The sequence below is a fragment of the Amphiprion ocellaris genome, chromosome 19 (genome assembly GCF_022539595.1).
Source record: "Amphiprion ocellaris isolate individual 3 ecotype Okinawa chromosome 19, ASM2253959v1, whole genome shotgun sequence".
NCBI classification, from domain to species: domain Eukaryota; kingdom Metazoa; phylum Chordata; class Actinopteri; family Pomacentridae; genus Amphiprion; species Amphiprion ocellaris.
The window spans coordinates 8,262,299-8,284,776 of record NC_072784.1 but is presented as its reverse complement, the minus strand read 5'-3'; the positions used below and the strand labels follow the sequence as shown (position 1 = coordinate 8,284,776).

At 39.7% G+C, this 22,478-nt stretch overlaps 1 protein-coding gene and 1 long non-coding RNA gene across 3 annotated transcripts in view; one reads left to right on the top strand and one right to left on the bottom strand.

Moving 5' to 3' along the window:
- Positions 1-21,162, bottom strand: part of rbfox1 (RNA binding fox-1 homolog 1) — a 260,743-nt gene extending 239,581 nt beyond the window's left edge. The window contains exon 1 of one of the 2 annotated variants that reach the window (XM_035957306.2): positions 21,103-21,162. The gene's annotated coding sequence lies outside the window, so the exon portion shown is untranslated. Of the gene's footprint in view, positions 1-3,160; positions 3,302-21,102 lie in introns of those variants that run through there. The other variant, XM_035957307.2, reaches the window with a different exon arrangement.
- LOC129347572 (uncharacterized) lies at positions 3,600-21,624 on the top strand. Its single transcript, XR_008599759.1, has 4 exons — positions 3,600-3,685; positions 5,251-5,295; positions 16,983-17,141; positions 20,913-21,624. It is a non-coding gene; the product is annotated as an uncharacterized LOC129347572 (long non-coding RNA).
- The last annotated feature ends 854 nt before the right edge of the window (positions 21,625-22,478 follow it).

Sequence of the window (22,478 nt, the reverse complement as noted above, 5' to 3'; positions counted from 1 at the left end):
GACATCACAGATTGAAATAAGACTCACTAAAGTGACTCCCTGATTAATCTTTGCCCTCTAGTCACTGTAATTTGTTACTCAACTTTAATGAGCAGTCGGAGTGTGGTCAAATCTGCCAAAAGGGATTAAGGTGCTTATTGTGATTATGCCGATATAATCCAGATGTGCTAAGAGTGAATTAGATAACGCATGGAGGTTTTAGAAAATCTTAAAAACCCACATGGGAATGAGAATTGAAGATTTTATCAGACTAACTGTAAACAGCAGAGAGAAAAAAATCTCACATGTAGGAAGAAAAACCTGAGGGAAGAGAGATTGTGCTCTGTGAAACACAGTTTTCATAGAGGCCTTTCACTGTGTATTAATTAAACTCATAATCCCCAACAGTTTTGGAATGAAATGATTAGGTTGGGTCCTATCAGGGAAATACCCAACTAGAGTAACATGAATGTGTGAGGTGAATAAAGCTCTGTTTTAGGGGCTGGATTGCATAAGTGGAAAAAGGTACTGACATTTACTGATTTTTTTTTTTTTTTTTTTTTTAAAGGAAATAACTGGTTTAAAGGGTTAATGGAATCTGAGGTGAAAGGTGATATAAATATGAGAATAATAATGACATATTTTAAAAGCCAATTTCAACAGAAAAAGCAAAAGATGTAATATATAAACGGAAAGAAACTACTGGAATTTACTAAATTTACAATGCAGCATTAAAATAGAAGAGATGGCTATGCTACATAAGTTGTTTCACTATTGTTTTGACAGTGGCACTATTCCTAAATCATCACAAATGAGCCATACCTCAGCTACAAGAGTCTTATTTGCTACTCCTCATTTTTAAATTGCAGACTTGTAGACCATCTCAACGGTTGGTCGGCCTCTTTGATCATACATATACCATCACTTCCTTTATACGAGTGGCTCCTAACCTATTTGGCATAGCCACCAATGTTATTTCTGCAGCTTAAAGACAGCTATTTTTGATTAAACTGGGCTTGTAGCACATTGTCTACCTTACAACGATGGGAAAGAGGCATCATTTATGTTTTGACAACGTATATCTGTTGAGTTGTTGATGCCGGAAGTCAAAATCTGTGAATGTCTTTCCATCTTTACCGAATTGTGTTTTGTTTCCTGATGTCGCCATAATTTGCTTGGTTTCATGCTGTTATTTGCTAGCATTTCACCACAAATAACACATTTGGGTTGAATTCTGCCTTGTCCTTCAACAAAACCAAATTTAAAGTAACTCTCGAGGTACAGCTGGAGTTTTTGGGGGTTTTTTTTTTAGGTACTGATGAAATCTTCACCAGTTTTGCGTCTTTCGGACATCGTTTCCGTCAGTAATTTTCTAACTGCAAATAAAAAAAATAAATCTGGATGAGCTAGGGAGCCAACCTGAAGAAAGCGTGGACAGAGGTTGAAAGGTCAAGGAGATGTGGCCATCGAAGTAACAAAGGATTTTTGAGGAAAGACGAAATAAATGTGTTTTTAAAATGTTTTATAGGTAGACTTGTGATGACACAGCAAGTCTGTTACTCTGATTTTATCCAGAAGGTGAAAATCAAACTTTTACAACCTCACAGCCTCAGAGCAGGCAAAGCTTTGCGCTCCCCTCCTCTGATCTCTTGCGCCCCCTGCAGGAGGACACGGACCCCAGGTTGGGAACCACTGCTTTATATGTTCAAATATTAAGGAGAATAGGTCTATATTTGTTTGTTCTATTAATCAGTCAGTCAAACTTTACTTGTGTACCATTTTTCATACATGCACTATGTAACTCAAAGTGTTTTACAGAGAAAAAAAGAAAAAGACCAAAAAAAACACACTTCTCCAGATGCCCCATAAGCAATTATTCTATTAATGCTATTCAACAGTTTGCCAGTTTTGCTAAATGTCTGTCTCTACAGGGAGGTGTAGGATTAGCAGAAGTCTTAGCTAGAATATCAATAAAGTTTGCAGCCTCTTGAGTAGCAAGATAGCATTTCCTGAGATTAATTTCTTGACTGTCTTGTTGTATTTAACCATTGACAAGACACAAGAGTAATGGGACAAGCTGGCATCCAAAACTGAAGAGATGCCATGGGTTATTACATGGTCCAAAATGTGGCTTCTGTAAAAGTTTACAGTTCCGAAGCAAATGAGTGTGGCCGATTGTCCACATGGAATTTGAAATCATCTAAAATTACGAGTCGTAGTTGGTGCATGGTGAGAGCAGTGCTGAAAAATTAGGAATAAAAACGGCCTGTAGAGAGATACACACAGTTCAGGGGGTTACTAAAAATAAAGCAGTGATATTCAAAAGAGGTGCAGTCATCAAATGTAGTGTCTTTAAAACCCATCTTAATAATGTTTCCTGGAGAAGGATGAAAACTTAGTTAGGTCGTGGTACTTCAATAACAGCATCTGTTCAGTACGACTCAGAAATGTAGTCATTTTGATGATTTAAAGTCAAATCATTAACAAGAAATGTTTCGGTAAATACTTCAGCTGTGAAAAAAGGCTGCAGAGGGTGTTACACCCCACCATCCTGGTTCCTGACACGAACAAATCTGTTACTTTAATTACTGTAAGCAAACATCCCAGATGATTTCCCGTAGTAATTTGTCTGTAGGCCTGTTCATCTGTTGTGGTTGGACTAAGACGGTCTCCTCAACATGAACAAAATAAGAGACAAATCCAGTTCTCAACTGGTCCAAGGGAATTATGCAGAAAAATGTTGGCCTTACTATAATGTCATTGTTTTAATGGCTAAAATGCAAATGCACATCTAAAAACGTCTTGTGTAAAAGGTGCAATAGCCTCCCACATTTAAATCAAAGACATCATCTCTCTATCCCCTAATTTGTCCAACATTTAAAACAGTGTCAAAGGGAAATGGAAAGGAAAATATTCCTGTTAATTGTCACTGTTAAATAGAGATAAATCTTCAGCTGAGGTTCAGCAGCAGGACCACACCTTTCCTGTCCTGTGCCTATATACACTCACCAGCCACTTCATTAGGTACACCTGTTCAATTGCTTGTTAAGCCAAACAGCTAATCAGCCAATCACATGGTCACAACTCCTTCCCACTTGTTCGTTCTCGCTTCTCGAGCACAAAGCAACACGTCTTCACGCAGCCAGTCTGTCTGAAAGTTTAAATAAAAACTCTGACTCACCGCTAACCGCTCATCCATCAGCCCTCCATGAGGAAACATTCAGCCCGGCTCCAGATCGCCTCCACGCCGATTAGCTGAATCCACAACGAGGCCCCAGAGACGAGCAGATCGGCGTCGCTCCAGAAGCGTCATTAACCGCGGTGCTCGACCCGAACCGAAACGTAACTACTCCCTACTGAACTTCTACTGTATTCCTGAGGCGTTTAAGCGTCCAGAGAAGTCGCCGCATTCGGTACCGACTAGCGCACCTTGAGGCCCAACAGGTGAACCGGACCGTCTCGGCTCTTCAGAAAGCAAAGAGAGACACTTTACCTGCTAACGGGCTAAAAATGAAGTTCAATGATACCGACTTCTGACGAGCTCCGCGAGCTTAGATCACGTGACAAACAGCAACAATCCTGCGCCAGAGTGTGATGTCATCGCGCTACCTGTAGCTCCGCCCAGCAAAAAAAAAAAAAAAAAAAAAAAAAAAAAAAAAAAAAAACAAGAGAGGCACTCAGAGAGCGCAGTACTCAGCCAAGGACGGTAAGTCTTCGCATCATTTCTCACTGATAATTCCTCATAAGACCGCAGCGGTGGATTTGTAGTAAGATCTCAATCATTTGATTGTCAGCAGGCAGCTGATGTAGCATCCACTTCCTCTCATAGTTACAGTGCTATGATACGGAAATCTTTAACAAATCCATGGATCCAGACTTGCACATATGTAGAGAGCAGGGGTCCGTTTCACGAAGCAGGTTCAACAAACTCTGAGTGTAACCCTGAACTCTGAGTTGATCTACTCTGAGATAGAAAACTCTGAGTTTTCGGTTTCACAAAGGCTGATTTGAGTTGGATTAATCAACTCGGAGTAGTTTCACCCGGAGTTAAGCGCGTGCACCACAACTCTGAAAAGCCAGTATCAATGTAGCAACGGGGAAGCGGAGGACTACAGCGCTTGAATTGGAAATCTTAATGCGCTTATATAGCGAGTTTGAGCACGTTTTTAGAAAGAAGTGCAACACCTGCAGCTGCAAAAGAGAGGGAGACGGTGTGGGAGAACATTGCTGCCTGGTTCAATGCGTAAGTTTAAACCACAATAATATTACAGGAAAACTGTTTGAATGGTAGCCTATTAAGACTAACCTTTTTTACTGCAACCTCAAAGTTCGCTGCAAACGTCCTTTGTAGCAGGCCAAATCAATTCTTCCCCAATAGTAAAGGTCTTCTTAGCTTTAGCAATGCGGTCCGAGACTAGGAATGATGCTTTTAGCGCGGACACATTTGTTGAAGTAGTGGCCTTCAGTAATTGTTTCTGTCCTTCATGTTCCCGTTTTTTACTTTCAAAATAATTAATAATTCAAATATTTCAAAATAATTCTAAGGGCTTTTCTTTCAATGCTGGGTGTTTTGTATCCATGTGGCGGCGCAGTTTTGATGGTTTCATGGCTTCATTAGCAAGTCTGTCACCGCATATTACACAGAGTGGGTGTGGGGCTTGTGAATCACCTGTTGCGATGAACCCGTAACTCGGGTAGGAATCTTGGTATTTTCTTTTAAATGCAGCTTTCTTTTTGCAGGCAGTCTGTGACCCTTCTGCTGTCTCATCGTTGTCTCGTTTACTCTTTCCAAAGAAACTCTCCAGTGAACTCTGTTTCTGGCTCATTTTGCGAGGGCTAGCTTGCATTGCTGACGCAGGATAAATACGCGCCAGAGTCAAGTGCGGAAGTTAGGCGTGGGCGGAAGTGGTTGTCTTTCAAAATAAGGCACCCGGAAGCAAAAACATATTTTTATATATATTTTAATCACGATTATTCATTCTTTGCGGCCCGGTACAAAATGATTCACGGACCGGTACCGGTCCGGGGCCCGGTGGCTGGGGACCCCTGTATTAAGTTATTTCATTTAGGTGCAATCCTGTGGGGGAGAAGCGCATGTGGCAGGAGCTTAAGATGAAATATAGAAACATTTTTAAAACAGGCAAGAAGTCGGCATAATCTCATGGAGCTACCTCATTTTGATCATGTTTTACATTGTAAAGTAGCCTAAATATTAAGTGGCTGTACCTGAGCTTTCAACACATGATAAACCACAACAATTTTCTCGTACAGACATCGCGGCCGTGTACCTGGGCATGACGTCACCACGCTCTCCAGGTATGATTCATCCCATCTCCTAGCAATCTACTTGTTTGGCAAGTAGCCAGCTTCTAACTCTTTCATCATTTTTTCCAGCAACCTCTCTTTCATTTGCCATTGGCCCCGGGTTGCCAGTTCCTATCTTCTACGAACAGCCTTTTCCTTTCTTGTCTGGCAACAAGCCACCAGCTCCTTCCTCTTTCATCCCTTTTTCCCCGCAACCTGTGTCTCTCTTTCTCTCACACACACTAAACTATGTCGGCACCGGGTTGCCAGTTCTTATCCTCTACGACTATAAACTGGCACCGGGCTGCCATCTATAGTACAAGAGTTTGACAACAATTGCTCTTTCTGGCACCGAGATGCCAGTTTCACTAGCCTCTTTGTACCTCAGCTATGGACACCCATGAATTTTGTTAACCTTCCATCAACACAGAAGTTTAGATTCTGTGTCGCTCTTTTTTTTTCTTTGCAGTTCACTTCTGTGTATTGAACTATAAGGACATTAATTATTGGCAAGAGACCAGTTGCACTCTCACACCTTAAAATGCAGTATCTGATTCCACCTAAAGGTTCATTACTGGAGATATTAAGAGACATTAATGGAACACATCATTGCCCATTACCTACTGTATAAAAAAAGCTAGCTTACGTGCTCTATCACTGACAAGGTGTCAGCATATGGTCTTCTTCATTGGCTCGTTGTTGTTGGCTTAATCCTTTATTGACAGTACTGCTGTACAAAACTAATACCAGTATATGTTGCTGTCAGCTAAATTCCTTATTTTGTGCAAAACAGAGGAGCATTGAAGCATGTTGTTGTGTATTTGATGGACTTCTTGAGGAAGCTTATTGTTTAAGCATTAAAGCACACCCCACTGCATATTTACTATTCGTCATTATTATAGATTGTTCTGGCCAAATTTCCACTGTATTACTCATCCTATAGTTTTGAAGGAAAATAAACATGCAAATTTTATATCAAAAACCGCAGCTTAAGTTGCAGTGACTTGATTTGTTGTACAGTTTTCATGAAATAAATAAAAATGTGTGATTAGACAGGTGAAAAAAGCCTAGCTGTCTTTGATTCAACATGAGTAATAAATTACCTGTGTTGCTTAATTTGTTGTCTCTATTAGCAACTGCTGTTGGCAAATCTTTGGTCTTGCTTCTCACCATTGCTGATCTTCCTCTGTAATATTTTCTACAACTAAGCAACCGACCCCCTTACTTCATGGTTACAGACACCAAAGGCAAAGGCTCAACTAGACAGAAACCATTTTTGATTTTGAAAAAATGCTGTTTTAAAATGCAAGCATATTTGTGTGGATGTAACCTGTGTCCCTCACCCCACAGTGCTGTGCAATATGCTGTGTGTTTGCATACGTGTGTGAGCACATGCAGCTTATAATTGCAGCCTGCATCTATTTTCAAAAACACGCTGGTGAAGGAGCAGTAATTATTTTTTGGCCTTGAATGGCTAATATATTTTTAATTGCTTGCCATTTCACATGAAAGGGTTTTTATCTCCCCTGAGTTGGTCCCAGAAAAGCGTAAATCATTTGGCCAAGGTGAAGATGCCAAGAGGATTTTTACAGTGAAAACTTTGACTGTGCTGTGAAATATACAAGGACCCATCTTTGACGAGTTCCTCAGTAATGCAAGTCCATCGTCAATCAATCAGTCAGACTTTCTGAAATATAGTACTCTTCATACAAGTAAAAGGTAAAACAAAGTGCTTTGCAGATGAAATCAATAAAAATGCAATAAAACCATAGAAACAACCCCCCACCATTAACATCATGGTTTAAATGGTCTCAAGAACACAGGGATTGTGAAACTGTGGAAACACTAACCTAAATAAATAACATATGTAATGAGGAAACACTAGATCAGATCAAATGAAATAAAATAATAAACTAAATAAATAAATATATATTATTTGATAGATAGATAGATAGATAGGTGAAGGGGAAAATATAAATTCATATACAGCAGAATAAGATTTTTTAATGAAGTAATAAATGATACATTGAATAGATGTGTATAGATAAATAGGTAAATAAAATTAGGTCTAAGGAGAGTCATAAATAAATAAAAGCCAATCTACAGCCTGACTAAACAGTTTGCCTTTAAAAACAACCCCCTGCTGCCCAGCTGACTGTATCAGGCACTGTGTTCTATAGTAGTTACCTACAAGACCAGTATCTCAGTGTGACCGTACCTGCACATCGATGCTGTTTAATGACATCTATTGACGACGTCTAAGTTGTGTAGACCAGACAGAATGCAAGCTGTAAACTTAAATTAAGGAGTCGGTCACCTCTTCCATTAACACTCAAAAATGTGCAATTAATGCTTCAGCTCACCTGTGATTATTAAAGGCCTCTTTAATTGTATAAATTCCTCCAGGGAAGGTGAGGAACACACTGAGTACACCACTGACAGAGCAGGAAAAGCTATTTTGCCAGTATTCTCTGCAACAGTGTACATAAATTGCAAAAGTGATGTGCAATGCACAGAGTAATTTACAAATTTGTGCTAACACCCTGGAGTGTTTTTTTTTTAATATTGTCACTACTGTCAGTAATTTAATATCCCAGCACACTTCGACCTAACAAATAAAACAATACCCCCAGCACCTTATGTAGAAAAAGAAATACAAAATGTTGACAGTCCACAACAGATACATAAAATGTTTATTTCTTAACTGATGCACAAATTTGTTCAGCCACCAATGCATTTTCTCTGAAACACATAAGCCATTAAAGATTCATCTGAAGAAACGACTGAGCAACATGAAGAGAACTGTTGGCTCAAAACTGCAAAATATACACCAATCAGGCATTACATTATGACCACCTGCCAAATGTTGTGTTGGTCCCCTTTATGCTGCTCAAACTCTTCAGACCCAGTGGTTCATGGACACAGGACCTCTGGGGATGTCCTGTGGCACCAGGATGGTGGCAGTGGATTCTGTGGGTCCTGTGGGTTGCAGGGTGGGACCTACCTAGACCAGGCTTATCCTGGTACATCCCAATTTTCAATTCAATTCAGTATTATTTATATAGCGCCAATTACAGGTCAAATTGTCCTGTAAGACGCTTTACAGAACCCATATGCCTGAACCCCTAAGGCGACGGTGGCAAGAAAAACACCCTTTTAACAGAAGAGTGTAGAGGGAGTGAGGTGGAGATGCTCAATAAGATTTGAATCTGGGGAGTGTGGAACCCTTAGCTCTGTTGTGTTCCCCGGGCTACTCCGGAGCAGTTTTTGTGTTGTGTCGGGGTGCATTGTCCCGCTGAGGGTAGCGACTAGCATCAAGAACTGCTGTTACCATGAGGAGTGGGGGATTGCTTGATCTGTAATGTTTAGGTGGGTGGTACATGTCAAACATCCACATCGATGGTATTCACTTCACCTGTCAGTGGTCAAAATGTTGTGGCTGATCGGTGTATGTTCAAGTGAGTTTCCGACAACATCTCAACTCTGCAAACGCCATTAACCGAGGTAGACCTTGAGACGAGGTTAAAAAAGTTCTGGAGTAAAGGAGCAAGTCAATATTGAGTTGGCATTTCTAATTCAACACCTGAGCTCAGCTTGCATCTGAACTAGCGCTTGTCCAAAAACATGGTAATCTCAGAAAAAAAATCAGAGCAGTCAGCAACCGTGTGAAAAGGAAACACCGTGAATCCACCTGTTCCTTTGGCAGAGGCGTACTTGTTCAGGTGTGCTGCTAAGCTGCTTGTAATTGGAGATACGCATCTGTGAACCCCCTTTTCCATTTCCCTCTTGTCTGTCACTCACTCACACTCGCTATCTCTGCCTTTCCTTGGTTTTAATTTTCTCCTGTATTTTTTTGCTTAGCTCATCTCACTTTTTCGCTCTCCAATCTATTTTTCCCGCACCCTTCTATCTGTACGTCCCTCCTCATCTCTCCGTCTCTTTGTGGTGGTGGGTGGTGTATGTGTGCCTCAGATTAAGTTTGGATTAGATAGGCCAGAGAATACACAGCTTACTCTTGAAGCTTGAGGGAAAGGTGGTGGCAGAATAATGATGAGACTGGAGAGATAAAGGACTACAGCTGGAGGAAAAGGGAATAAAGTATACAGTTGAGGGAGCCGTCTTATTTCAATGCATATTTTAAAGTACTGAATATCCAGCATGAACTCTGGGCAGGAACATGTCTTCTAATCAGTGGAGTGACATTCCTCATGATTCACACCGCAAAATAGAAACCGTTGTGTAGTACGAGTAGAGATAAGAAATGGAAAACTACCACAGTATAAACAGTCTGGCAAAATCTCTGAGAGCCAACACATTTCTGTTGTCTTACATTATTTATTGTCATAGAGTACCAGTCTGATTTTAACAGCTTTCTGTGCTGTAGAACAACTTAACTACTAAAGACATCAAAACTTCACCAATCAGGCACAATATTTAAACCATCCACCTGCCTAATGAGACAAGACAAGATAAACTTTATTGATCCCTTTACATTATATTAACACCGGGGGGGAGGGGGATTTATCTAACATTTAACCTACTAAGGAGCAGAACAACAGTTTATTGCCAGGTCCAATCCAAATGAATGCCATTTGAGAAGACAGCTAATCCAAAACTTTCACCCAAATGGAACATGTAATTCAGAGGTTTACATCAAAATGGCCACTCACTACCCTCTTGGACACAACAGGAGGTAATCCTGAAGATAATAACACCTCTAGAAAAGGAAAATTACATTCTTTACTGTGACGTCTTGACCTTTCTCTCCCTAACACCCAGAACTTTCTATACAAGAATGACCAGAAACGTTTTAATTCAGTTAATTTAATGAATTGCTCTGGTGTGTACACATATATAAAAAGTACAATTGCAAAGCCTCTTTCTCTTGATTTATTAATTCGTCCACAACCCACAGAACCAGGGATCTGCTGCCAGTGACTCACTGCCAGACACTAACTCTGGTAGAAACAGCAGCGAAGATAAAAGTCAGGGGGGAAAAATCTAGTAGGAAAAAATTACACAATCTTCTTCTGAGCAAAGGTGTAAAATCTAAGTAGTATCTATCTATGTAGCATAACCAAAAAAAAAAATGCTATACAGTCCCATAGCACTCTGGATTACAATTACTGCTTTTTAGGGCACTTTCCAGAGAAACCCTTGACTCACTTTTTACTCTTCACACTCTGCTTTCACTGACAATCCATCCACTTATATTTGTGTACATGACGCCTCTGTGCTGACCTCACATTCACTTCACTCAGCTTTTCTCTCCATCTTTTGATGTGTCTCACTTTCTGAGTTTGGCTCTCTCTCCCCTGTGTCTCAGTCCAATTTGAATATCAAACACACGTCTAATCTCTTCATTCTATTATTATCTCAGGTAGACTGCAAACGACTATCGGTGTCGCCAACAAAGTGCTCATAGCTTTGGAGTATAAATAACCACGGTGGCATCAATACAGACCACTGGTGGAGCTGCCTGTAATTAGAAGGCCTCTTGGGTATTTGGTGACGGTCGGGATGGAAAAGTGGGCGATCGTTGTGATGATGATTTAGTCAGGAAAGAGTTAATGACCGTTACTGTGGACTATTATTCACAGATGAGCTCTCTTTCTGCATCATTACTTTATTTTTATTCCAGTGACTGGTTTTATTATAGTGTGGCCAATGTGTTCTTCCTAATTCCTTTCTAATTCAGTCAGAAAGGTTGCAGATTTCACCTGCTGGTGAAGGCAAGGTACAAAAGAAAAGGACAACATTTTGGTGGTGCTGAGGCTACTGACAGTGCTTCATTTAAAAACTGAAAATAAAATCCACTTGAGTTAAACGGTTGTTGAAGGACCAAATATAGAGGCAGTATTTGTTTTTAATAGCCTCAGCAAATGCAGGCTGATTAGCTGGAAATGTAAAATAATTTGAGCAGTAAAGGGGTCATTTACTTTACAAAAATCACTGTATTATCTTTAAAATACCTGCATTTGGACTGATACCAGTCGTGGCCAATTACAGGTTTTCACATGGTCTAATCTGCATCCAGCAGATGTGTTCTGCCTATAAAAACCTCCCTCATTCCCTTCCCCTCTCTGACAGGAGCTGCTCTTGTCCAGGGAACACATCAGCAGCATAGTTTTGCTCTGTTGAGACTTGAGACACGAACACCTGCTCACATCCATACATGCTTTACACTATGACAAGCTGACACGACCACATTACATTTTGATGCAGTTTTTGCATTGCTTGGTGTTAAAATAAACACACTTTCTTAGCCACCACTTCACTGTTGTCTCCTTGTCTGTTGCAGTCTTGAGCCGAGCTGCAACAAACTCCGCAAAGCAATTTATTGTAGCTTTTTTGACAATTAAAATAAACAAATAAATAAAAATCGACTCTCTCAGGTCAAAGTGGAAACAGCTTTCTGCAAAGTAGTGTTAAATAATTAAAAATATAACATGTACAATAAGCAACTGCATTAATATTCAACCCATTTAAAGTGACTCTCTAAATTCAACACAGGTTCAGCCAACTGATGCCAGAAGTTACATAATTAGTGAAATGGAGGTCATCTGAGTGCAGTAAATATGCCTCAAGTAATTGTGGTGAGAAGACAACTACATCTAGAAGGTCCAGAACATGCAGTCATGGAAAAAAATATTAGACCACCCTTGTTTTGTTGTTCATTTTGTTCATTTTATTGCCTGGTACAACTAAAGGTACGTTTTTTGGACATAAATAATGACAACAACCAAAATAGCTCATAAGAGTTTAATTTCAGAGCTGATATCTACCCGTTTTCCATAGTTTTCTTGATAATAACCAAAATCACCTAAGTTCTTTGATCAATAGCTATGGCATTGTACTGCCAAAAACAGTACTTTTAGGCATTCCATGTTTTCTTTTCTGTCTGTTTTAGTCTCATGATACACACAGGAGTTAGTACTTGATTGCATAACCTTTGTTTTTGATGACAAGGGTGGTCTAATAATTTTTTCCATGATTGTATGTTCTGTGGTGCTACATACAGTACATATGTATGTCAGTATGCACAAGTGCCTTTGTGAATGAGTACTCCTGGTTATAACTACAACATGAAGACAAAAGAGCTCTCTAAGCAAGTCTGTGAAAAGGTTGTCGACAAGCATAAGTCAGGGGAATAAAAGAACATTTTCAAATTACCAGCTTCAGCTTCAGCAGCTGAAATGGGAGAGACTGTGGATTGTCTAGCCTTCACAATTTGTGCATGAAAGAAAGCCATTGTTGAACACATCTCTTACTAAAGCTTGACTAGAGTTTTCCAGAAAATCAATTGGAAGAAAAGTCTTTGGTCTGATGAGGCCAAAATTTTACCTTTGGACCATTAGAATAAATAAAACTCTGCACATCATCACAAACACACTATTCCCACTGGGAAGCACGGTGGTGGCAGCATCATGATGTGGGGATGCTTTATGTCAGCAGGCCCTGTAAAACTTGTAAAAGTAGGGGGTAAAATGAATGTTACAAGTACAGGGAAATCCTGGAGGGCAACCTGTAGCAGTCTGCAAGAGAACTGCAATTTGGGACAAGATTTCCTTTCTAGCAAGATGATGACATGAAGCATAGAGGCAAAGAAAAATAGTTCAAAGAAAACCAGGTGAATGTTATGGAGCGGCCAAATAAGAGCCCAGACCTCAGTCCTATTAAGAATTTGTGGTTGTACTTGAAAAGGGTTGTTTACTCATGATTCCCAACCAACCTGACAGAACTTGAGCAGTTTTGCTGCGAAGAATAGGTGAAATAATAGTGTCTAGATATGTCAGGATGATTAACACTGATGCTCACGAGTTCAATGCTATAATTGCGATTGAGATTAAATTGATCAAATAATGATTCAATCTTGAAAAGAAATAAAAGCAGAAAATCTGCAGTGTGGTGAATAGTTTTTATAGGCATTTTATGTACATAAGCCATGTGCTGATGGTTTCAATCTCCAGCCAAACATATTTGACATGCAAGAAGTAACAACTGTGTCTCAGTGATAAACTCCTATAAGAACTACGCATCATAGCAAAATGTTGGGTAATTTTTTCTCCACAAATCTCTCTCCTAGCATACCCCTCACTCCCATTCTCTCTTTTTTATTCTCTAGCAAATTATTGTCCTGATCATGCTCTGACTGTGTGTCAGTCATATGCATGGCCCTATTTTAGTCTTATGTTTAATATTAAAACAGAAACATCTAATTTGATAGTCATGGAACATTAGGACCCAAGGCAAACATATGCTCCATGAATAATTCCATTTATTACAACTGCACCACTGGCATACTTTGGGTTTGCTTTTGACTGGGTTCCCCCAGGACCCCAATACATTTTTAAAAAGAACTTATTAAAACATAAACACAAGGCAGTAATTTTAAGTAACTAAGAACTAAATCATAGACAAGATAAAAACACTGAAAGAATAATATCAACCAATGGCATCATGACTTTGACGACCCGCTTTCAGGAAGTCACTTTGCTTTATGAGCTCCTCAGATCAGTTTGGTGTCAAACACCTGTGAGTAAAGAGCAGGGACACAGTTGTGTTCTATTTTGAGTTAGTGAAAAGTTGGAAGTGTTTTCTTTTTCTGTCTTTGGTGATTTTTTTTTTAATCTGTGAGTGGAATTTAACTGAACTATGGTTGGGACTACTTCATTGTTTTGAATTTTTTTTCTCGATATACTGGGAACTCCCAGAGTGGAATACCTCATGAACCACCTCTACATGAATTGAATCATTCAGACTTGACTGAAATATTAAGAGTTACTGTATTCTTTCCCTCTTCCCCTGCTCTAAAATAACATTTGAAAATTGCACTAATGGTGTGTTAGGTTTATTTAATTTAAACGTAGTTTGGTTTGACACTGAGCCAAACTGTGGTATAGCTTGATCAAATTGCTACAATATACCAATGCACAGCGGGTGATTTCTTTGATCATTTCAATCTATTGGGATTACGCATAACTTCATTAACCTAAATGTTTTTCTGTAAGTAAACAGCTGAGCTGCTGCACAGATTCCCAGTTTCAAAGATAACATTGAGTTGAGCTCAGGGTGGATCAGGCACCGTCAGAGCTATGGAAAAATTGTTATTTCTGGCAAATATTGTTTCTTCTAGTCATTGCTTGTTTGGACGCAACAAGGGTATTACTACAGAGTTTCCGGTTTTGCGGCTTAAATGTAATAATATATGCAGTATGGTATCATTCCATGCACAGAAATGATTTAATCACTGAAGTAAATAACAAATAAGCAACAGCCAGTAGGACTTAAGATGAAAACACATTTTTTTATACTCAGCCTCTAAGTTAATGTAGACAGTTTAGTTGGGTCAATGCAAAGATATGTCTGTTATTAAATTTGGCAAGAATGGCAGTGATTCCTTAGCCATAAATATTTTTTTTTTTTTTAAAATACAGAAATAGAAGAAGAAAAAGAAATGCCAAGCTACTGCAGTGTATTTGAGTGTGTTACAGAAAGTATATACATATAAAATGAAACAAAAATTAGAATGCTTAGGCTTCTCTTAAGTAGAATATGGCTATTTAGACAGATTCAATTTGAGACTGCAGTTGTGAACAAAAATTGACATACACTTGTCAAGACCAATACAGTCCAGTAACTCTGAAATGCCACCAGCAGGTGCATGGAATTTAATTTGAAGTTAAGAAGTTGAATTTAGAAAATTAAGTTGAAACACATCTTTCCAAAAAATGATCTTTTTTAATCTTAACAATCCACATTAACAGAATAAAATGTGAACACTTTTAACTACAATAAATAGTTCCATTTCTATTATCTGCAGTCTTGCGTGAGCCCCAACCTCACTACAGTAGGGCTCCCCTTCTTACAAATCTCAATGTAACCCCTGCTACAAACTCAGGATGAAAACACCAAATAAACACGCAGAAATTTCAATGTTTTGTCAATCGCAGTCAGACTCTGTTTTCATATGGCATGCACTTTACCATGAACATGAAAATACCAACATAAAATAACAGTACCAGGCTCTTCCTCCAGTTTCATACCCAGGCAGCTGCTCTATGCTGAAGGAGTTTGCTGGGGAGAGAGTGTGTATGCCATCTGGTCATTTCTTCAGATGGGAAACAGCACTGTGCGACTGCGCCCATCTATCAGACCCAAATGAGATGTCAAGGGTCAACCGCAACGCAGCGCATCTCCCTTTCTCCACAGGCTACCTATTTGTCACCACAAATGAGGAAAACAACATTCTCTGGCAGGGTTTGACACATACACATAAACACACAGAAAAACAGACTCACACACACACTAATTAGAGAGCCCACACATCGCTGAGAGGCTCACAGACACACACACACACACACACACACACACACACACACACACCTTTGGACACGACTTTGGATAGAATGCACAGAAGACAGAGTACACATTACTGTTGTTTTAAACTCCCAGCTCTTCCAATTACACGTGCTACTGAGTCACACTGCCATCAGAGTAAATTAGCATGTTTTTGTCCATTGTTTTCTTCGTAAACAAATGTGAAAACCTTGACAGTACATGAAGCTGTTTCCTGACGAGGCTCTAGCCTCACATCAGCATAATCCAGTGTTATTTATCATGTTCACCTTATTTTTTGTGCCATAATAACAATGTAATGGATGACGCAGACCAAACTGTGTAGTCATAGCGGAAAAGCACCGAAACAGCAAGTTTTATCATTTTTATATACAGCTGTGCACACGTTTACATACATTCGTAAAGACCACACATATCATGGCAGTCCTACTCTTACAACTACAGTAATTTATTTGAAAAAGGAACAAAACAACAATATTTTCAGTGAATGAGACTGAGGTTACCTTACCATTTGTACACTGGATATTCAAAATCCAACAAAACAAGGATTTCCCCTTTTTTGATAGATTAGATTGGACACCATGAGATACTTCTTCATGGGGATGCTTCTCATCTGAAGGAAAGTGCTAAGATTCCTTATGATCCTGCTTTTGTTCTACACTGAGATGTGGCTTTGTGCTGGATAATGTAGTTGGGAACCTGCATGTTGTCATCAGACAGAATTTTAACAAGAACACATCCAGCTTTATTTCTGTATTATCTCCTCATGTCAACAATGGCTAAAAATAGCAAAAGATCTCACACTGGCAGAAGAATGCATATATCTGTGTGTACGGTGTAGTGGCCGTACCTCAGTCGAAACAGAACTGGCACTGACAGCTGTGGCAGTTCCAGTTATCGAGTCGATGGGTAATTGGTCTCACAGGAGATAAGTAAGGTGGAAAATGCAGGAAAAACCCTGCATTTAGCTTATAGTTGGATGATTTCAGCATCACTGTCTGAGATGGCTCCAATGTTGTTCCCATGAATTAACATTAAGGGTTCATCAAGCTGTAACGAGTATATGATAGATAAGTCCACCAGCGAAGTTTGTATGCATTATCTAATGGTATTAAATCTGTGATTGCTCCAGTTTCTCCTGTCATGAAAAATGTAATTACCTCAGACAATGGCCATCGTTAAACTGTTATTTTACACATTCATTTTCAAGACTCACTAAGAAATTGAAAACGTCACACCTCTTCCTGCCATCGCAACGTTCAGGTAAAGCCAATAAAGCAACTGGAAATAAAAAACCCATCCATTATCTATACAACACTTAATCTTCTGTTTGGTCACAGGGAGGCTGGAGTCTATCCCAGACGACTCAGGGCGAAGGTCCAAGGAGACACCTTGGACAGGTTGCCTGTCCATCGCAGACACATTCACACCTTCGGACAATTTAGAATCACAAATTAATCTGCATGTGGTTGGACTGTGGGAGGAAGCCAGAGAACCCAGTGAGAACCCACGCTGCACAGGGAGAACATGCAAACTCCACATAGAAAGATCCCAGGCCCAGGCCGGGATGCAAACCTGGGACCTTCTAGCTGTGAGGCGATGGTTTTAACAAGCAAGTCACTATGCAAACCTGGAAATAAAATTAATTAATCAATTAATACTTCATATATCTTGAGTATTTTTATCTTATTTCTAGATTTTTAAATCTAGAAAAGATTAAAATAAGCTGAAACTGCTGATTTTCAGGTCAAAATGCTTGAAATCAAACTTGATATTGCCCAATAATAAGTGAAATATACTAAATATAAGCAAGTAATTCTTTTTTTAATTTTTAATGTCCTTATTTGTAGCAAGTCAAGGTTTAAAAACAAGAAAAAAATACTAATTTAAGTAAAGATTACTCAGCACTAGTGCAGTATGATCACACTGTGTCTTGATAGAAGTTGGTTCTTTCTCCAACCCCAAATTATTTATCAATGCAGTCCTCTCAGCATTAGCATGTGGTACTTTAAAACACATGAGCCTACATAAGAAGTCATTTCTGCAAACTACCTCATAGTGGTCAGCAGGGACATCCTTTATTTCATGTACAAAAATACATCTAAACATTCATGTTTTCACTTGTTGGTTACTGATTTGCATTTCCATTCTTTTCCTCTCAAGACTCCTACCTAAAATAATTAAAGGCATCGTGCAATGTTGAGCTTCAGTGCTGCTCACCTCCAACAACAGTCCCTGCATGGGAATGAAAAATCATCTCTCAATCTTTAGGGGAGATAGGGCCACTTTAATATGATAAAACAGGCATATGTTTAATAATCTAGTTTTTCTAGCCTCCTTTATTCAGGAAGACTAATGTTTCTTTTCAAATGCATTAGCATTTTGATAACCAGTTGAAGACCTCTTACCCTCTCCCTCTGCCCTTCCCTCTTCTGCCAGAGTGATAGGAAGATGCTGTCTGGGTTTTTGATAGTGTGGAGTAAGTGGAATGCAGCGAAAAAGACAGGAGAAGAGCAGGGGAGAGCTTTCAGGTAGATAAAGTTTGCTGATTCATTAAGGAAGGAAATTAAGACAGACCGAATGAAAGAAGAAGACAGGAACACTGTATATAGCTCGGCAGATAGTAGCAGAGTAAGAGAGAGATGTATAAGAAAATGTGGATGATTCAGTCACTTGCTGATGTAGAGAGTTTGTTGGAGGTGGCATTCCACCCCTCGGGCTGTCTGCAGAAAGCTTCTGCCCATTGAAGGTGGCTCTGCATTCATTATGCAAAGATGCGTGGAAAGCAAGCAGCAGCTTTTATCCTCGGGGGTCGGGTCTCCAAGCCTGTAATCCCCCACACCAAAACTGCATTTTTTTTTTTTTTAAAACTTCTGATAAGCTTTTCTGTATGCATTGCACAGGGCACACCTGACCAACCTGTACAGCTCAGTGACCTAGATGGAGAAATAGAAAAAGAGGTTCTGATCCATCAGATGGGAGATCTGATCAGCCAAATGTCATCACAACTGTTCCATAGACTGTCAACTGAAGTGTACTGAAGTCATCCCTTCCTAGCACAAACAGTGTATTTGAGACTTTATTTTTTTTCCTGTTTTGTTTTGTCAGTTCATCTGTCACTGACTGTATTGTTCAGTTGTTACCAGTCCCCCCGGGCATTTTTCCAGATTGTTGCCACCGAAAATTCCTGAATTCGCAGCAGCTTTTCTAAAAAATTGCAATGAAAGTTGCAATGTTTTAAGTGTATTTGTTGAGATGAAATTGAGGGAGACAGTGACAGTTGCTAAAAAGTTGCATTTTTTCAGCTTTTAGAACATGTTTCAGTAAAACAATTCACTGGTATTCTTTGTGATAAAAGGAAATGCCATCAGTCCTACATAATTACCTAGAGTACTCATGGTTTTTGTCCATTTTTAGCTCATCTGCATGTAACAAAGGTCTTCATTTTCTGGGCTTAGCTGCTGCCGTTCCTGACAGTGTGTTCCTTTGTGGCAGCAGTAGGCACATTTTAATCCCTTGCTGGCAGACAAAAAAGGGAGTGGGTTGGAGGTCGGTTAGAGGGGTGGGTGGAAAAGAAGATGAGGAATATTTGCTGCCTCCTGAGAGAGCAAGGAAAAGGGGTGATGCCCCTTTAGGCTATGTGGAGGAAGAGAGGAACACGTATGTCCTCTTGTTGACTTGACAGTAACAAATATTGAGATGAAAGATATTCACCTTGTAGAGTGAGGAAACAGGACAGCTGGACTTTTATACCCGCTACAAACATATGAGTGTATCAGAGAGGTTTGTCTGACTCTTTATTGCAAGGGTTTGTTTAGATCAGAGTACAACCAGAAGTTCAATCAATTGACAAAAATATAGCTAAATAGATGCATATCATAATGAATTATCAGTTGGCCAGGAAAACCTTAATATGATTTGATCGTCTTGTCACTGGCAATCAACTAACTGTTAACAAAATTAAATTAAATGCCCTGTATTCACAAGCAGTGTGATCTGGACCATCAAGAACATGTTTGTACAGGTGTAAATGCTCTATGCTCTATGGATTCAGAATGTGATTAGAACAGCAGGACCGAATCTGCACCACGTTTGGTTTGTGCTGCAATCAATCGGGCATAGAAAACTAATCTGTCCTCACTGTCAAAAGAATGCAAAGAAAGCTACCAACGTGACGTGGAAAAATTACTTTCTTTTAAATGGACTGACAGATTAGATTGGGAAATTTGGACATGTTTTTTAACAGGGTTTACACCTATCTCCTATCTAACAACCAATCCAAAGCCTCCAAAACTAGAGATGCCACCTTCTAGCTGTATGACTTCACCAACTAGACCAGTTACAGTTAAGTTTGGATTCATCTCCTCTTCTGTTCCGGAGTTATGACATTGTATAATGGGCAGAAAACTGTGTTGATCTCACATTAAAGTTGACCCCCGAGACTGAAGCACTTGCCCGCCTGTTTTTCAGAGCTAGATTGTTCAAGTAACACACTGTCTGTGTCACCATTTCGGAAGACAACCACTGCAGCTCTGATTAGTGGTATTATCACTTGTTCAGTACTTACTGATTACTGCTACAACTGTGATGGTCACAGATATTCCAATATCTTTTCCAAATTTTTGAAGTCTCACAACTAGATTTTTCAGTTCCACTGGAAAATTATTTTAACGTGAAGCCCTTAATCATTGTTCTGTATGCCTTTAAAGTTCTGGTGTTCACAGATCATTTAATAAACATGATACCATTTATATGCAGGTAGACTGATGATAAATCAGAGACGTACTCTCAGTGATCACAGCCAAAATTTTCAACAGGGTTTCAAAAGTATTTGTTTTAGGTTGTTCATAAGATGAAACAGTCTATAGTTTAAGTCTGAGCAAATGCAAATATCAAGAGGTGATACAATGTTGAATCATTTGACACTGAAGTGATTTTGCACGGTTTGAATACTGTTGATGGCAATGCCAACAGATTCCCATCACTGAAAATCAAACCAGCATACTTGAAATTTGACAGACATAACTGCAGTAACTGTTCACAAAGATGTCCCTTCATCAAGCACAGAGATTTTTACCTCACTTAAACCTGATGGAATAAATCCAACTTCACCATAAATCCTGAATTACGCACGATGCCCTCATCACACACTCACTCAACCACAATGCACTTTGACCAACTTCAGTTACAACAGTGGACACTGAGCAGCCAGTCACAATCGTTAAAACATACCTACTTGCAAAGTAACATTTATTTTTCTTTTCTTGCAGTGGCAGCGAGCACACAGAATGGAACAACCTGCGCCTACCAGCATCTCACCTTCCTACTTCATCTCAGTGACGGGCTGCAGGCACATACAGGCGCACATGAAACTAGATGAACTGGAGAGCAGCAGCAGAAACAGAGGGACACCGAAGGCATTATCCTAAGCTTTCAAAGAGCAGTCGCCTCTTCACTCACCTGCCTCCATGCTGCTGGAAGCTCCACGCTGAAGAGACGCTGACAGTCGCTGAGAGCTGCTCCCTGTTTCTCTGCACCTCGCCTTCTTATTGCCGCTTCCAGCCCTAGCAGTGGCTGTAAAGCTTGTCACACTGAGCTCCGCACACCGGAAAGTGAGAGACGCTGTGCTCAAAATAAAGTGGCTTGACTACAGAGAATATGAGGGAGAGAACTTTGGTTTCTTGCAACAACACCACACAGCTGTGGTTATTTAATGTTATTTTGATTTAGTTGCCGTATTCTGCTTTTCTGCTCAGTAATAATATTAATTCCCAGTGTAATACATTTGATTTAGTTCATACTTTATGCACTTGTCATATCCAGAGATTCTTTAGAAGTAGAGTGTCTGCTCTTTTTTGTTGTCTGCAGGCTGCACCTGCACAGTTATCAATGGCTAATATTGATATCTAATATAATACCTTGATGGAAGAGGTGCTTGGACCAGTGTAGCATTTTGAATAACCGAGTTGATAATAAAATACAATTATATCACAGACTGATTACTGTGGGAATGAGCAATTACTTTCTCTACTGTTGATGGGTGGATATTGGTTTTGCTGCCGCCACCCAGTAACACACTGACTCATGCAGAGGCAACAGTGAGAGCAACTGTTCTTATGCAGCGTATGCCCTCTGTGCTGGTCATGAATTAAATCAGCCATTTACTTACATGATCAGCTGTAGGCCCTAGATGATGAGACGGTGTCCGTATGCTCAGAGAGACCTTTGGTGGCACTTTGGTGGTTTTTAATTTGCCCATCTGAACACAGATGAAGTGTGGACACTTGGCTGTAATTGATTTAATCTGGTCTGCTCATGTGACTAATATATATCTCAGGAATCAGTTGCTATGATAACAACAGGACTCTGACTTCACACTGAATACAAAAGACTTATTTTTTAAAAAAAAGGTGAAAATGAGTGTTGAATTACAGTATAATAAGTAATACTGTAACTTATTTCCAATTTTGCGTAAACAACTAACAAATGCAACAAAAAACTTATAAAGTAAAGAATGCTAAATAAAAGGGAAAATGTAGGGTTTTCAAAAGTTTTTTTTTTTTCTCTCAGCCCTGCCAGTAGTTTGGTCTTGGATAAAATGTTTCACAGCATCAGGGGGTTGTAGGTCGACACGAGGGGATTTCTCCCTCCTTATGGTGGCAATGTCGTGCAACACAGCAGATGCTGCAATTATTTTTGCACGCTCTGGGGATACTCTCATCTCAGTCCCAAGCCTGGCTTTGGTAAGGGTCACACTGAATTGATTTTTGCGGCCCTAAATTGGCATGAGGATAAGGGGTCATTAGGAGGGGCTGACAGGTGCACCACCTGTCTCC